The sequence below is a fragment of the Mustela nigripes genome, chromosome X (genome assembly GCF_022355385.1).
Source record: "Mustela nigripes isolate SB6536 chromosome X, MUSNIG.SB6536, whole genome shotgun sequence".
Taxonomy (NCBI): domain Eukaryota; kingdom Metazoa; phylum Chordata; class Mammalia; order Carnivora; family Mustelidae; genus Mustela; species Mustela nigripes.
Window position 1 is genome coordinate 81292814 of NC_081575.1, and position 17131 is coordinate 81309944.

At 40.7% G+C, this 17131-nt stretch overlaps 1 long non-coding RNA gene across 1 annotated transcript in view; it reads right to left on the bottom strand.

Moving 5' to 3' along the window:
• LOC132007716 (uncharacterized) overlaps positions 1-17131 on the bottom strand; it is a 50815-nt gene that overhangs the window by 10165 nt on the left and 23519 nt on the right. The window contains exon 2 of the long non-coding RNA XR_009401420.1: positions 8354-8409. This is a non-coding gene — a long non-coding RNA (uncharacterized LOC132007716). The remainder of the gene's footprint in view (positions 1-8353; positions 8410-17131) is intronic.

The window sequence follows — 17131 nt, forward strand, 5'->3', positions numbered from 1 at the left end:
GGAACCACTTCTTTGTTCTCTGTAGTTAAGAGTCTGTTTTGGGGTTTGTTTCTCTCTTTTTTCCATTTGTTCATTTGTTTTTTTTTTTTTTCTTAACTTCCACTTTTGAGTGAAATTATATGGTATTTGTCTTTACCTGACTGTGCTTTAGCCTATGCAGAATGGTTATTTATTAAAGTAGATACAAATATGACAAGAACGCATTCTACTTTTTGTTACTACTGGTCTATTATTCTGACAACCTTCGGAATCTAACAACAGTCGCAAAATAGATAAGTTGACTCTAAGATGTCATGGAGGTAAAATAATAATAATAAAATAAAACTATAAGATTCCAAGTCCGTGAAAAATGAAGCAGCCATTACCAGTTAGAACTGGGACACTACAGGGATGCTTGGGTGGCTCAGTCAGTTAAGCATCTATCTTCAGCTCAGGTCATGATCCCAGGGTCCTGGGATTGAGTCCTACATCAGGTGCCCTGCCTGTTTCTCCCTCTGCCTGCCATGCCTTCCTGCTTGTGTTCTATCTCTCTCCCTCTCCCTGCAAATAAATAAATAAAATATTTAACAATTTAAAAAAAAAAAGAACTGGGACACTGCAACCAAAGTCAGACTACATATTCATTTGCTATACACTGGGACTTACCACGTGCCATACTGTTCCAGATACAGAAAATGCAGCAGTGAACAACAACAACGAAGTCCATGCCCTCACTGAGCTTATACTCTTTGGAGGGCAGTGAAGACAGAGGATGAACAAGATAAATAAGAATATTATATAGTATATGTCGGAGGTAAGGTAAAAAAAAGAATCTGCAAAGAGGTATGGAGAGATCTGGAGAGCGGGTTACAATTTAAAATAGAGGAGTCAGAGAAAGCTTTGAGAGAAGCTGACACTTGAAAAAGAACCTTTAGCAAGCATGAGAATAGTTCATGTGGGAACATAGAGAAAGAGTACTGCAGGCAGAGAGAAAGCAAGTGTGAAGGCTCTTAGAAGGGAGCATGCCTGGTGTGACTGGGAATAGTGAGGAGGCTAGTGTGATGGGAGAGAGAGATTGGTTGGTGATGAGGTCAGAGAACTCACGGTGGGATGGATCATAGAGGCTGGCACAGGACTTTGATTTTACTCTTGCTTGAGCCTCGGCTTGGGAGTCATGGGAAGGGTTCAAAAAAGGGGTGATTTGATTGACTTCTCTCTTAAAAGGATTGCCGTGGCTACTGTGTTCAGTGAGAGGGAGAAGCACAAGTTAAGAGGTTCTTTCAGCAATCCGGACAAGAGATAATGGTAGCTTGGACCAAAGACATAGCAGTGAGGATGATCAGAATTGGTCAGACTGTGTATTTACTTTCAAGGTGGCACCATCAGGATTTGCTGATGGATTAGATGTGAGGTGTTAGAGAAAGAGGGATGTCAAGAAGGAGCCCAAGGTTTGTGGCCTGAGCAATGAGGAATAATGAAGGACAAGCAGCTCTGGGGAAGGTGGAGATCAGAAGTTTTGTTTTTTACATTTTACATTTTGAATTATGTGTTATATGCCCAAGTGGAGATATTAAATAGGCAAGTGGATATACAAGTTGTATATAGTAGTTTAGGGGTAAGTTTTGCACCAAAGATACAAATTTGAAGGCTGACAGTAGATGGCGTTTAAAGCCATGAAATCGGATCAGATGACCAACGGAGACAGAGACACAGGAGAGCCCAGGACGAGACAGAACCCTGGAATACGTCTACAGGAAGTAATCAGGAAGCCAAGGAGGAACTGAAAAGAAAACTAAGAAAGAAAAGCCATGCGATAGAAGAAATCCTGAGTGGTTTGGTGTCCTGGAAACAAGTGAAGAAAGTGTGTTTTTTTAAGATTTCTTTATTTATTTGATACAGAGAGAGGGGGGTGAAGGAGGAGAAGGAGCAGAGGCTCCACTGAGCAGGGGCACCAGATGCAGGACACGATCCCAGGACTCTGAGACCTTGACCTGAGTTGAAATCAAGCGTGGGCTGCTTAACCAACAGAACCACCCAGGCACCAGTGAAAAAAGTGTTTTAGGAAGAAAGATCAACCAAGTTTAGGGGAGCCTGGGTGGCTCAGTCAGTTAAGCGTCTGCCTTTGGCTGGGGTCATGGTCCCAGGGGCCTGGGATGGAGCCCCTCCATGGGCTCCCTGCTCAGCGGGAAGTCTACTTCTCCTTCTCCCTCTGCTGATCCCCCTGCCTGTGCTCGCTCGCTCTCTCTCTCTCTCTCTCTCAAATAAATAAATAAAATCTTTCAAAAAAAAGAGCGATCAACCAAGTTTAATGTAGCTGATGGATCAAGTAAAAATAAAGACAACATTGGATTTGGCAATGTGAAAATTACTGGTGACTTTGACAAGACCAATTTTGGTAGTGCCATGAAAGATAGAAGTTGGGTAAGAATGGGTTTAAGAGAAAATGGAAAAGGAAACATTTCAGTTCATAAGATGAAGCAAACACACCTAACCCTCCTCCTCCAACTAAGTAAAACCCCTGGATGGTATATATAAAACAAAGTGAAAAATGTTTTGAAAGAGAAACAGAAAGAAAACTGACTAGGGACCTTGGAGCCTGATGAATGACACAGTGCTTGAGTGGTGTCAATGGAGGCCTAGTGGGGAGCTTCAATTCTCACCTATTCCCAATAGTAACCAGGTGCCTCTCCTGACCATGCTGAAAATAAGGTAGGAAATAATGTCTTCTACATCCAACTAGCTGTAGCAATGTGGCACTCCCTTCCTGACAGGGTATCAGGGGAGATCAGCTAAACAGAAGATTTAAATAAGATCAAAAGTCTCAGGGCACCTGGGTGGTTCAATGGGTTAAGTATCTGGCTTCAGCTCAGGTCATGATCTTGAGGTCCTGGGATCAAGCCCCAGGTTGAGTTCCCGGCTCACCGAGGAATTCCCTTCTCCCTCTGCCCTGCCCTGTCTTGCTTGCACGTGTGCAAGCGCGCCTGCACTTTCTCTCTCACTCTCGCTCTCAAATACATAAATAAAACCTTTTTAAATAAAAGATCAAAAGTCTCATAACGTAACAACCAAAACTTCCAGGATACAAATAAAAATCACTTGTCATAACAAGAAACAGGAAAATCTTACTAATAAAAATCAGTAAACAGACACCAAGATCTATGTGATGCTGATGTTGGAATTATATTACAAGCATTTCTAAAGCATTCGACATAAAAATGCTTCAGAGTGGTTCCAGAACAGATTTGAAATCAATGAAAAAGTAGGAGGTCTCAACAAAAAAACAGATGACATTAAGGAGAACCAAATGGAAATTTAAGGACGGAAAGCTACAATAACTAAAAATTTCCCAAATTTGGGGAAAGACATCAACCTACAGGTTCAGTAGCAGAGCAAATCACAAACAAAATAAACCCAAACAAATCCATGCCAAGACACATGGTAATCAAACTTCTGAAAAGTAAAGACAAAGTAAAAATCTTGAAAGCACCAAGTGAGAAATGACACCTTACTTAGGCTGACAAAACCATTGGCACATTTCTCAGCACAAACCGTGGAGGCCTGAAGAAAGTGGCACAGCACTTTTCGAGGGCTAAAAGAATGGAATATATAAAGAACACTCAAAATTGAACAGTAAAAGAAAACAAACAACCCAATTAGAAAAGGAGCAAAAGACAGGAAGAAGCATTTGACTGAAAAGGATATGCAGAGGGTAAATAAACAAATGAAAAGATGGTCGACTACACCAGCCCTCAGGGAAATGCATATTAGGACTTAGATGAAGGATCGCTGCATACCTACTGGGACTGCCAGACTAAGTAAACAGCAATAATACTAAATGCTGGCAAGGATATGCAGAAGCCCTGTTTCAGACATTTCTGGCGGGAAGCAAAATGGTCCGGCTGCTGTGGAAAATAGTTTAGCAGTTTCTGAAAAAAATAAACATACGCTTACCATGTGACCTAGAACGAGTTCAAGGTCCTGTATGAGAAGGAACAGACGGGGCCCCATCGCTCAGTGTCATTGTCGCTGGCCCCTGGTGTGCGTCCTTGGCCAGGAGAGTTTCCTGGGGGAGCCTGGAAGCCGGAGAGCTGAGGGACACTGGATTCATTGAAATCCCGAGATCCTTCCACCAGAGCATCAGCGTGAAGCTCTTCACCCCGCTACACTCCCAGCTACACTACCGAGAAGACAGCAAGATGGCGAGCCTCCAGTCCCGGGACCCCAGGCCTCTGGAGGTGATCAGCGTGGACTTCCTGGTGGACAACACCCAGCTGGGCTTCAGCATGTCTGCTTGAGACAGTAACTTCATGGTGTACATATATCTGTCGGAAGCCAAGGACAGTTTGGGGGCATGTGCCTGCTGCACAGGGCAGAATTCCAAGGCGGCAGGGTCCCAGTTCTGGAGGATCCCACAGGGGACTTGATCCCAGCACTCTGGGCTCATGACCTGAGCCGAATGCAGACGCTTAACCTAATGAGCCACCAGGCGCCCCTCCACCCCCTTTTTGTGTAACACACATGGAAAGAGGAGAGAAGGAGGAGAATAGATCGTACATGCAATAACTTAAATGGATCTCAAGGACATTATGGTGAATGTAAAAAATTTAATATAGAGATGGAGAACAGATTACTGGTCGCCAGGACCTAAGGATGGTGGAGGGAGGAGAGTGGGTGTGACAACAAAGCAGTGGTAGCAGAGAGATCTTCATGGTGATAGAACCATTCTGTATCCTGGTTGCGTGGTTGCACAAATCTACACATGTGATAAAATGTCATAGAACTATTCACATGCTTTGTCCAAATGTCAGTTTCCTGGATTCAATATTCTACTGTGGTTTGTAAGATATGACTCGGGGGGGGAATCTGGGCGAAGTTTACAAAGGACCTCTCTAGTGTTTTACAACTTCCTGTGAATCTATAATAATTTCAAAATAAAAATACTTTAAAAAGGGTGCCTGGGTGGCTCAGAGGGTTAAGCCTCTGCTTTCGACTCAGGTCATGATCTCAGGGTCCTGGGATCGAGTCCCACATCGGGCTCCCTGCTTAGTGGGGAGCTGCTTCCTCCTTCTCTCTCTCTGCCTGCCTCTCTACCTGCTTGTGATCTCTGTCTGTCAAATAAATAAATAAAATCTTTAAAAAAAAATACTTTAAAAGAAGGGGAGGGGCACCTGAGTGGCTCAGCTAGTTGTCTGCCTTTGGCTAAGGTCATGATCTCAAGGTCCTGGGATGGAGCCCCGCCTCAGGCTCTCTGCTCAGTGGGGAGTCTGTTTCTCTCTCTCCCTCTGCCCCTCTTCCCCACTTGTGTTTCTATCTCTCTCTCTCTCTCTCTCTCTCTTTCTCTGAAATGAATAAATAAAATCTTTAAAATAAAGAGAGGGGAGGGGAGCCTGGATGCCTGAGTTGGTTAAGGGGCTGCCTTCGGTTCAGGTCATGATCCCAGAATCCTGGGATCGAGGCCAGCACTGGGCTCTCTGCTCAGTGGGTAACCTGCTTCTCCTTCTCCCTCTGCCTACTGTTTGCCCTACTTGTGCTCTCTCTCTCTGTCTCAAATAAAGAACTAAAATATTTAAAATAAAATAAAATAAAATAAAATAAAATAAAGATGAAGGAGAGGAACTGTAGACATCAAGTATAGATAATCCTAGTGAGGAGCTTGCTATAAAGGAGAAGAGAGACATAGGGTCAATTGTGAGCAAGGGAAAGTGGCTCAAAAGAAGACATTTTAAATCTTTTAGTGGGAGTACTAATAGCATGGTGAAGCTGATGGAAAAGAACATGTGGGGGGGGGGAACAGAGGGGAGTGGGTGTCAGAAGAGTAGGGGGTCAAGCAAAAAGTGGAGGGGTGACTCAGCTGGGAGCAGAACTGTTCATCCACAGTCGCAGGAGAAAAGGATAGAATATACCCATAGATTTAGGCAGGTGGGTAGATGCAGCAGTGGAAATTTGTGGGCTTTGTTTTCTAATTGTCTCTGCTTGCTCAGTGAAATCAGAAGCAAGGTCAGAATCTGAGAGTGAGGACGGGTGTGGAGGTGTTAGAGGTTTGAAGGGAGATGAGAAGATATGAAATAGTTGTCTAGGAAACTGGGAGAGCAAATGGACCAGGATAATATTATGTGATTTCCTGGCAACATTAAGTGCCCACTTCAGGTTCGTGGTCTTGAATTTAAAGAGAAAATGTCATTTTGTGTTTTTCTCCAACCATGTTCAGCTCTGGGGATAGAGGAGAGAAGTAGAAATTATTGGTAATAACATGATGGAGGCAAATGACTGTGATTAGGTAGAAGACAAAACTGGAAGAGTGGATTTCAAGAAATTGGAGCCTGGGCTGTTGGGAGGATCAGTTTTTGAGATATTGAAATCACAAAGAATTAGAACAGGATTCATTGGAGAAAGTGACAGTGAGACAAAAGCAAAAATCTTTGAGAAATTGGAGTGGCACCTAAGGGTCTATAGGGAACTACCCCAAGGTAGGATACAAAAATATAGTCATATATATTACATATTATATCATATAAATAATATATTCTGTGACAGGGAATTCAAAGATGGGGATTTTCAATTAGAAGAAAGGGAGAATGATTTTGGAAGTGGCCGTGAGGGACCACAAGCTGTGGCATTGGGCTATAAGGTCCTTGGGTAGATCCAGATTTCAGTCAGATCAAGAAGGTGAGGGAAGCATTTGGTAAACAGGGAAAGACTAGAGGGAACTTTGCTAACTATTTTGACTGTATAATTTATTATCTGATCTGGGACATTTGAGAATGCCACATGTTAAAGGGTATACCATGGATAAAGGAATGGTCCTGAGCAAAGCAGGACTATGGTTCCAGAAGGCACAGTAGGGGATTTCAGGATCTGGAGGGGGCTAAGAGGTGGGGATATGTTAGGTAAATACACAAAGTTGTATGGGATTAGGACATGAGATGAGCAGAGGGTTACCCAGGAGTCCTAGGGTCTTGTGATGACTGACATAAACAAGGTCGAAGGGCATAAAGAACTAGGTTCTGGTACTATTAAGACAGCAAGTGGTGGCCGATGTGTGAGTGTTCAGAGGGAGAAATGGGTAAGCATTCAGGCCTTGGCCTTCACTCCTACTAATGGAGATGTAGCATCCCAGAGAAAGGCATTTTATTCCCAGCCAACAGGGAAGTCCCTCAGTCCTAAGGCCCACTGAGGAAGATCTTGCAATTTTTTTTTAAGATCTTGATATTTCTGGAGCCCTTTGGGCTTCCAGTATGAAATGTGTCAGGAACTGGGACTAGGCTGACGACTGACTGCAGGTAAGGAAATTACTTGATCTAGCAAAGAGAGGCTGAAGATGGCAGACAGAAGGGACACAGTGGCATTTCCAACACAAGTAGGGAAACATGTTGACATTGACAAACAGAAAATCCCAAAGTGAATGGGGAAAAAATGTAGAGTCCACCACTTAGATCTCAAAACCTACCTGTGCTAGAACAAAATGGTTAAGAGGGTGCTCAACTACCTAAGGGTTCTTATTCCTCTTTTCTGCGTTCGTTCCCCAGGTGAGTTGATTCAGCCTCATGGTTTCAGCATTAATAGACCTTGACTTCCAAAACTTTTCTCCCTAAACATAGTATCTCACCTATCTCCTTCCAGATCATGCATCTAACTGCCCTCTTGACATCTCGACTCAGATGTCTAGCAGATGTCTCAATCTTAGGATGTTCAACACTGTACCCCTGATTTTTCAAGGAATTTTCCTAGAACATTTGTTCTATCCCCAACATGCCCCATCTCGGTTGATGGGAAACTCCCTTCCATTTACTCAAGCCAAAATACTTTGGCCATAACTGTAACCCTAATTCTATCCGATTCTCTTTTGTTCATTTGTTATTCTCACACCCCACATCCAATCTATGAGCAAATCCTTTTGGCTTGCTTTCCAAAATATACCCAGAATCCTACCCCCTTCTCATCTCCTCCACCACTACCTTGCTGTTCTTAAACACCATGATTTCCAACTCAGATTACCGTAATATTCTCCATACTAGCCTCTCTGATTCTACCCTTGCCACCTTATATGCTATTCACAACACAGAAGTCAAAGGGATCCTTTCATAACAAACCAAATTGAGCTACTGCTGTGTTCCAAACCATTTAATGGCTTACCCCTCTTGCTCAAACAAAAATGTGTACTCCTTACCATGGCTTACAAGAAAAGCTCTATGGAAAGTCAAAAGCATATGATTTCACTTATAGGTGCAAGCTAAGAAACAAAACAAATGAACAAAGGAAAAAGAGACAAGCAAACAAAACCAGCCTTTTAACTGCAGAAAACAAATGTGGCTACCAAAGGGGAGGTGGGTGGGGGATGGGTGAAATAGGGGATGGGGATGAAGAGTGAACTTACCTTGATGAGCACTGAGTCCTGTATAGAAGAGTCGAATCATTACTGTACACCTGAAACTAATATAACATATATGATAATTATACTTGAATTTTTAAAATAACTTTTAAAAAGAAAGGCTCTATGACCTATTCCTTCCGTAATTCTCCTCTAAACACACTCAATTTGTGTTGATCTTTTATTTTTTAAAAGATTTAATTATATATTTGGCAGAGAGAAGAGAGAGTGAACAAGTACAAGCAGGGGGAGCAGCAGGCAGAGGGAGAAGCATGCTCTCCACGGAGCCAGGAGCCCAATGCGGGGCTCCATCCCAGAACCCTGGGGTCATGACCTGAGCAGAAGGCAGACGCCCAGTGACTGAGCTACCCAGGCACCCCTGTGTTGCACTTTTAGAACTGCCATGCTGTTCCCAGTTTGGGGCCTTTGCACTTGCCACTCCCTCTGCTGGAAAGTTCTCCCTTCCCTCCTCACCCCTCCTCACATCCCCTCCCAGTGCCTTGGCAAGCTTCCCACTTCACCTGGGTCCCTGCTCATGTCTTCTCCTTCCCTTCTACCACTCCTAAAATACCACCTTTAACTTGATTTATTTTTCTTCAAGCACTTTTTCCAAGGCTATAAAGTTTACTCACCTTATTTATTATCACTCACTCCTGCTAGGATGTAAGTTTCGTGGAAGCTACAAAACCTCTACATTCATGTCTACATCTCTGGTCCTAAAAACAGTGCCTGGCACATAGTAGATACTAAAAATTTTGATTAAGTGGACATAAAAGTATAGATAATTAGATAGAAATAAATTTGAAATCATATATATTACTTTAAGTAAAATAACGGTTTGGGATTTATTCCTAAAGGTTTTTTCCATTGCAAATGAGATCTTCCTTTACAATTGCATTTTTTAAAAAGATTTTGTTTATTTAATTGACAGCGAGAGAGAGAGAGAGAGAGAGAACACAAACAGGGGGAGCAGCAGACGGAGAGGGAGAAGCAGACCCTCCTGCTGAGCAAGGAGCTCAATGTGGGGCTCAGTCCCAGGACCCTGGCATCATGAGCTGAGCCTAAGGCAGTGGCTTAACCTACTGAGCCACCCAGGCACCCCTACAATTATATTTTAACTGCTAGTTGCTACTGTAGGAATGCTATTGACATTTGCAGGAAACTCTTGTACATAGCAACCTTGTTGACTTCTTATTCTAATAGTTTATTTATAGATTCTTGTAGTTTTTTTTTAAGATTTTATTCATTTATTTGACAGACAGAGATCACAAGTAGGCAGAGAGGCAGACAGAAAGAGCAACAGAAAGAGAGAGGGGGGAAGCAGGTTCACTGCTGAGCAGAGAGCCTGATGCAGGGCTCGATCACGACCTGAGCCAAAGGCAGAGGCTTTAACCCACTGAGCCACCCAGGTGCCCCAGATTCTTGTAGATTTTTTACATAGACAGCCGTGTCATCTGTGAATTACTTTTACCTCCTTTTCCAATCTTCCTGTTTTCTTTCTTTTTATCATCTTAGTGCATTTGTTAGAACCTGCAGTATAATGTTGGGTGACAATGACATTAGGTAATGCCTACTTTTGTAAATTTAAGGTAGGTACCCTTTTTCACCTCTGTATCATTGCATTTTGTTGTTTGTTCTTAAGTTATGAATGGGTGTTTAATTGTACTGATTTCTTTTCCTACAACTAAGATGATCATACGGTTTTTCTCCTTTTTATCTATTCATGTGGTGAATCTGTTAATACAGATTCTTTAATTAAGCTTACTCTTGAAATAATGGGATAAACCCTACTTGCTTGTATATTTTTTAAGATTTTATTTATTTATTTGACAGAGAGAGGCACAGTGAGAGAGGGAACACAAGCAGGGGGAGTAGAAGAGGGAGAAACAGACTTCCCGTCTAGCAGGGAGCCCAAGGCTTGTTCCTAGAACCCTGAGATCATGACCTGAGCCAAAGGCAGATGCTTGCCAACTGAGCCACCCAAGCACCCTTACTTGCTCATATTTTTTTAATGTATTTAAGGAAATAAAACCATTTGTATTTTACCTAGGAGTTTTTATTTATGCTTGCAATCAAGATTAGCCTATAAAAAATTTTTTATGCACTGTCATAGTCACGTTTGGCTATCAAGATTATTCTAGGCTCATGGGACGCCTGGATGTCTCAGTCTGTTAAACATCCAACTCTTGATTTCAGCTCAGGTCATGATCTCAGGGTCCTTAGACTGAGCCCCATGTGGAGCCCCAGGTGGGCTCTGAGCTGGGCCTGGAGCCTACTACAGATTCTCTCTCACTTGCTCGCACTCTCAAATCTCTTTAAAAAGGAATTATTCTAGGCTCAAAAAATAGATACGTTTTTCTTATTCACCAACAGAAGTTATATTTTTGAAGGCTAGTTTAAAAAAAAAACATTGGTAAAGTCATTTTGGTCTTGTGACTTTCTCTAAGGGGAGCTGTGTTTTTTTTTTTTTTTAACTATCAATATGATTTATTTAATGGTTACTGGTCTATTCAGCTTTGAAAGTTCTCTATATATTTTGGTTACAAGTCCTTTGTTAAGTGTGGACTTGCAAATATTTTATTCCTGTCTGAGGTTTGTCTGCTCACTTTCCTAACATTTCACTTTCCCAAATGTCCTAATTTAAATTTCCTTTAAATTTCCTAAATTTGAAGAACAGCTTTAAATTTAATGGAGTGCAATTTATTTCTCTGTGAACCATGCTTTCGGTGTTATATATGAGAAATATGTGCCAAACTCAAGGTTAGAACATTTTTTCTACAATGTTTTCTTAAAGAAGTTTTATATCTTCTGGGTTTTTTTAGTTTTTACTAAAGCTTTAGGTTTTTCATTTAGGTGTATGACCATCTGGAGATTTTGAGTTAGTTTTTATAAATGGAAAGAGGCAAGCATCAAAGCTTTTTTTTTTTTTTTTTTTTTTTGCATTTGGAGATCTAATTATTTGAACACTATTTATTGAAAATACTGTCCTTTCTCTAATGAATTACCTTTCCATTTTTGTCAGAAATCATTTCTGTCTGCCTATTTTTGGACTCTAAACTGTTCCATTGATCTATTTACCTATATTCATGCCAATACCATACCGTCTTGATTACTGTATCTTTATAATAAGTCTTAAAGTCACTCATCATAAATATTCTAACTTCATTTTCCTTTTCCAAAATTGTGTGCATCAAATCATTACCTTGTAAACCTTAAACTTTCACAGTGTTATATATCAATTATATTTCAATCAAGCTGGAAAAAGATTTAGAAGATTTATACAGAAACCAAAACCTCAATAATAAAATAATAGTTTAATAAAGTATTTTTAAAAATCAGAATTAATGTAAAAAGTCTCTGTTGAGGGGCGCCTGGGTGGCTCAGTGGGTTAAAGCCTCTGACTTCAGCTCAGGTCATGATCCCGGGGTCCAGGAATCGAGCCCCACATCGGGCTCTCTGCTCAGCGGGGAGCCTGCTTCCCCTTCTCTCTCTGCCTGCCTCTCTGGCTACTTGTGACCTCTATCTGTCAAATAAATAAATCTTTTTTTTAAAAAAGTCTCTGTTGATGGGGCACGTGGGTAGCTCAGTCATTAAGCATCTGCCTTCAGCTCAGGTTATGATCCCAGGGTCCTGGGATCCAGCCCCACATCAGACTCCCTGCTCCACGGGAAGCCTGCTTCTCCCTCTCCCTCTCCCCCTGCTTGTGTTCCCTCTCTCACTGTACAATCAATCAATTGCATTTTCCTTTTTAAAAAAAAGTATTTGACTATTTGGAGTTCTGGAAATTAATGTGAGTTTTAGAATCAGCTTGTCAGTTTCTAAAAAGATTCTGATAGAATTTTGGTTGAGATTACATTGAATCACTAGTTCCATTTGGAGACAATGGACAATTAACAATATTGAGACTTCATATCCATGATCACGATATACCTTTCAATTTATTCGGGTATTTTGTAATTTCTTTCACTGATGTTTTCTCGTTCTCAATGCACAGAACTGGTCCATACTTTGTAAGATTTCTAAGTATTTTGTGCCACAGTTAATAGTATAGATTTTTAAATTCAATTCTTGATTGATGTTGGTATTGATATTGTAGATAATAATTAGAAATGCAAGTGATTTTTGTATATTGATCTATTTTGTATATTCATCTAAACATTGCTAAACTCGCTAGTCCTAATAGCCTCTTGTGAATTCCTTTGCATTGTCTTTGTAGACTCTCATGTCATCTGACTTAAAAAGAGAGCTTTGAGTCTTTGCTTCTCCTCTGTATACCTTTTATTTCTTTGTCTTGCTTTCTTGCATCAGCTAGGACCCCAAATAGAGTAATGAATCTAAGTGGAGAGCAGACATTCTTCTCTTGTTCCTAGTCTTGGGGTCAAAGTACTGCGTTCTTCATCATAAGTATGATGTTACATGTAGGGTTTCTGTGGATTTTCTTTAATAGGTTGAGAAGGTGCCTTTCTTTTGCTTGTTTGCTGAGAATTTTTATCATGAAGGGATGTTGGATTTTGTAAAATACTCTTTGTGAATCTATGATCATATGGTTTGTTATTTTATTCATCTTTAAATATTGTGAATTATATTGATTGGTTTTCAAAAAGTGAACCCTCCTGGTATTCTTGAAATGAATTACTTGTTCATGATATATTTGATTTTTTTTGTATCTATTCTTAGAAGGGATATTGGTCTATAGTTTGTTTTTGTTTTTGTTTTGCCTCATTTGGGCATTAGAGTAAAGTTGGTCATATATAATTAGTTAGAGAGTATCCCTCTTCTATATTCTAGAAGAGTTTGTTTAGAATTTGTATTATTTTCCCCATAAATGTTTGGTAGAATTTATCAATGAATTTATCACCATCTGTGCAGGAGATTACTTTGTAGAGAACTTTGTCAACAAAAATTCAGTTTCGGGGCACCTGGGTGGCTCAGTGGGTTAAAGCCTCTACCTTCGGCTCAGGTCATTATCCCCGAGTCCTGGGATCAAACCCCGCATGGAGCTCTCTGCTCAGCGGGGAGACTGCTTCCCTTCCTCTCTCTCTGCCTACCTCTCTGCCTCCTGGTGATCTCTGTCTGTCAAATAAATAAATAAAATCTTTTTAAAAATTTTCAGGGGGCATCTGGGTGGCTCAGTGGGTTAAAGCCTCTGCCTTCAGCTCAGGTCATGATCTCAGGGTCCTGGGATCAAGCCCCACATCAGGCTCTCTGCTCAACAGGGAGCCTGCTTCCTCCTCTCTCTCTGCCTGCCTCTCTGCCTACTTGTGATATTTGTCAAAATAAAAATAAATTAAAAAAAAAACTTTGATTTCTTTATTAGTTATGGGTCAGTTTAGACTAATTATTCTAGTAGGGACTTTGGTAGTTTGTATCTTTCATATTATTTGTCCATTTTATCTATGTGGCTGGATTTATTGGCATCAAGTTGTTCATAATATTTCCTCATTATCATTTTTTTAAGATTTTTTATTTATTCATTTGTCAGAGACAGAGAGAGCACAAGCATGGGGAGTGGCAGGTAGAGGAAAAGGCAGTCTCCCCACTAAGCAGGGAGCCCGATGCAAGGCTTGACCCCAGGACCCTGGGGTCATACCTGAGCTGAAGGCAGATGCTTAACCGACTGAGCCACCCAGTAGCCCCTGAATGGAGGCTTATTAATTATACTAATGTTTTTGAAAGAACCTGCTTTTGGTTTCATTGATTTTTTTTCTTATTTTTTAAATTTTATAATAAGGGATTTCCTCCCTAATATTTATTATTTCTATTCTTCTGTTTAATGTGTTTGATTTGCTTCTCTTTTTCTAGTTTCCTAAAATGGAAGCTTAGGTTATTTACTTGAGACCTTTCTTTTTTTATTTTTTTTTAAGATTTTATTTATTCCTTTGTCAGAGAGAGCACAAGCTGGGGGAGCAGCAGGCAGAGGGAGCAGCAGGCTCCTCACTGAGCAGGGAGCCCAATGAGGGACTCAATCTCAGGACCCGTGGGATCATGACCAGACCTGAAGGCAGACGCTTAACTGACTGAACCACCCAGGTTCCCCTCAACCTCTTAATTTCTTTTTAGCAGATCCAGGTTTCACCTGGTATTTTCTTTCTTCCTGAAAGACATCCTTTTATTTATTTTTATTTTTTTAAGATTTTATCTATTCATTTGACAGAGAGAGAGACAGCGAAAGAGGGAACACAAGCAGGGGGAGTGAGAAAGGGAAAAGCAGGTTTCCTGAGGAGCAGGGAGCCCGATGTGGGCTCCATCCCAGGACCCTGGGACCATGACCTGAGCCGAAGGCATGCACTTAATGACTGAGCCACCCAGGCATCCCTGAAAAACATCCTTTAGCATTTTTTTTTTTGTAGTACTGCTGCTGGTGAAGGATTATTTCCACTTCTGTGTGTCTGCAAAGGTCTTCATCTGTCCTTCTTTTTGAAAATATTACTGCTGGGTAGGCATACCTAGGTTGTAGGTTGAAGTGTTTGTTTGTTTTTTTTTCCCAGCTCTTTAAAAATGTTGCATCACTGTTTTCTGCCTTTATCTGGTTTCTGGTGAAAAATATGAATCATTTTTATTTTTGTTCCTCTGCACATAATGTGTCTTTTTTCTGGTTCCTTTTAGGATTTTTTTTTTTTTTCCTTTACCGGTATTTTTTTGAGCAACTTGACGTTGGTGTGCCTTACTATAGTTTTCTTGTGCTTGGAGTCTGTTGTTTCTTGGATTTGTGAGCTTAAGGATTTATCATATTTGGGATCATTTTAGCCATTATTTCTCCTAATAGTTTTTCTTTGCCCTTCTCTCTCTCCTCTCCTGAGAATCGTAACTGTATTACGGTTGCTTGCAGTTGTCCCATGGTCACTAATGTCCTGTTCATTTACTTTCAGATTTTTCTTCTGCGTGTTTCTTTCTTTTTTTTTTTTTAAAGATTATTTATTTATTTATTTGACAGAGAGAGATCACAAGTAGGCAGAGAGGCAGGCAGAGAGAGAGAGAGAGAGAGGAGGAAGCAGGCTCCCTGCTGAGCAGAAAGCCCGATGCAGGACTCGATCCCAGGACCCCGAGATCATGACCTGAGCCGAAGGTAGTGGCTTAACCCACTGAGCCACCCAGGCGCCCTGTGTGTTTCTTTTTGAGTCACATTGTTGCTTTCATATTATAAACATATATTTTCATCTCTGCAAATTCAATGTGGACTTTTACTTATATCTTCCATTTCTCCACTTAATGTACTCAGGTTTTCCTATATGCTTTCCATATATGAAATATGTTTTAACATTTATTTTAATGGCTTTGTCTACTAATTTTATCATCTGTGTCATTTTGGGGTCTATTACTGTTGATTATAGTTTTCTTATTATAAGTCATATTTTCCTGCTTCTTTGTATACCTGGTAAATTTTTATGGGGTGCCAAAATTGTGAGTTTCATGTTGTTTGGTACTGAACTTTTCTGTATTTCTTTGAATAATTTTTAGCTTTTTCTGGGAGGCAGGCAAGTTATTTGGCAAGAGTCTTGCTTTTAACCTTTGTAAGGTAAAATCTGGAAGGGTAAATAAAAATAAAATGGAACTTACCCTGTTGCCAAAAAGGAAAGAGCACTTTACTCCCTACTTTTTCTTAGAGTATTTCCTGAGAAATGTGGCGTTTGTGAATCCTTCCTGTCCCTTTGATATGCATGTAAATCTTTTTGAGGATGGAGTAAGCCTCTTGCCAGCCTTGGAACCCAGAACTGTTTTTCTTAAGGGACTGGGAGCCATCTCTTTGAAACGTACACATCAAGGAAGATAGCGTCCCCATATTTCTCTCTGTCATCCTGGGATTTTAGCCTAAGCACCTTGCTTTAAGCCGTAAGCACCTGCGTATTGTAGAAATAAAAAAAGAGAAGTTTTCTTTTTCCTTTAGATAAAGGCAATTAACCAGCACAGATGGCTACTCCAATTACCAGGTGAACTTCGGATGAACTATGGAAGAGCGTATAGCAAACACTGCTTTCAGGTCCTCTTACATAAGGACAATTTACCATCTATTTTAAGAACATGTATGTAATGAATAAATTACATCCATAAGAATGGGATTTATTTCTGGCTTTACAATCTCATTAGCAGATTGTCTGTAATGTATCACAGTCTGGTTTAATGCTTATTCAGTAATAAACCTGTTTTCTATCTTTTCTATATTCAAGCAGAGGATTTCCTGGACTGGCAGGAAATTTTATTTTTATTTTTAATTTTTCCCAGTAGATCATAGCAGTCATTTATGGCTAATAGTGTTCTCTACAGAGGCACTACTCTTCTGAGCACTGTACCCAAAACCCCGTGTATTACAAGGTTTCTCTACTCTGGATATGGGGGAGATGAACCCCTCTCAGCCCTGTTTGAGCTCCAGAATGTTTTCTCCATGCTCATTTCTTGCGATGCATTCCCTAGCCTCAGGTAGTTTCCCTATACACATGTGCTGCTCAGTACTAGCTGAAGACCCAAGGAGAACCTCCTGAGTATTTCCAAAGTGCTTGAGCTTGTGGCATTCTTTCTCTTTTACACACACACACACACACACACACACACACACACACACACACATTCTACTCTGTGCTGCAAATCTAATAACCTTGTGCTCCTTGAATTTTCCATTCTGTGTTCTTGATTCAGGGAGACTGCCAGGCTCTCTCTAGAATCTCCCTGCCTGTGCTATGACCTGAAAACTCTCCAAACAGTAAGCAGAAGTAATCATAGGGTTCACTTTGTTTGTTTCCTTTCTCTCAAGGGCCAGTATCCTTTGCTGCCTGATGTCCAATGCCTGAA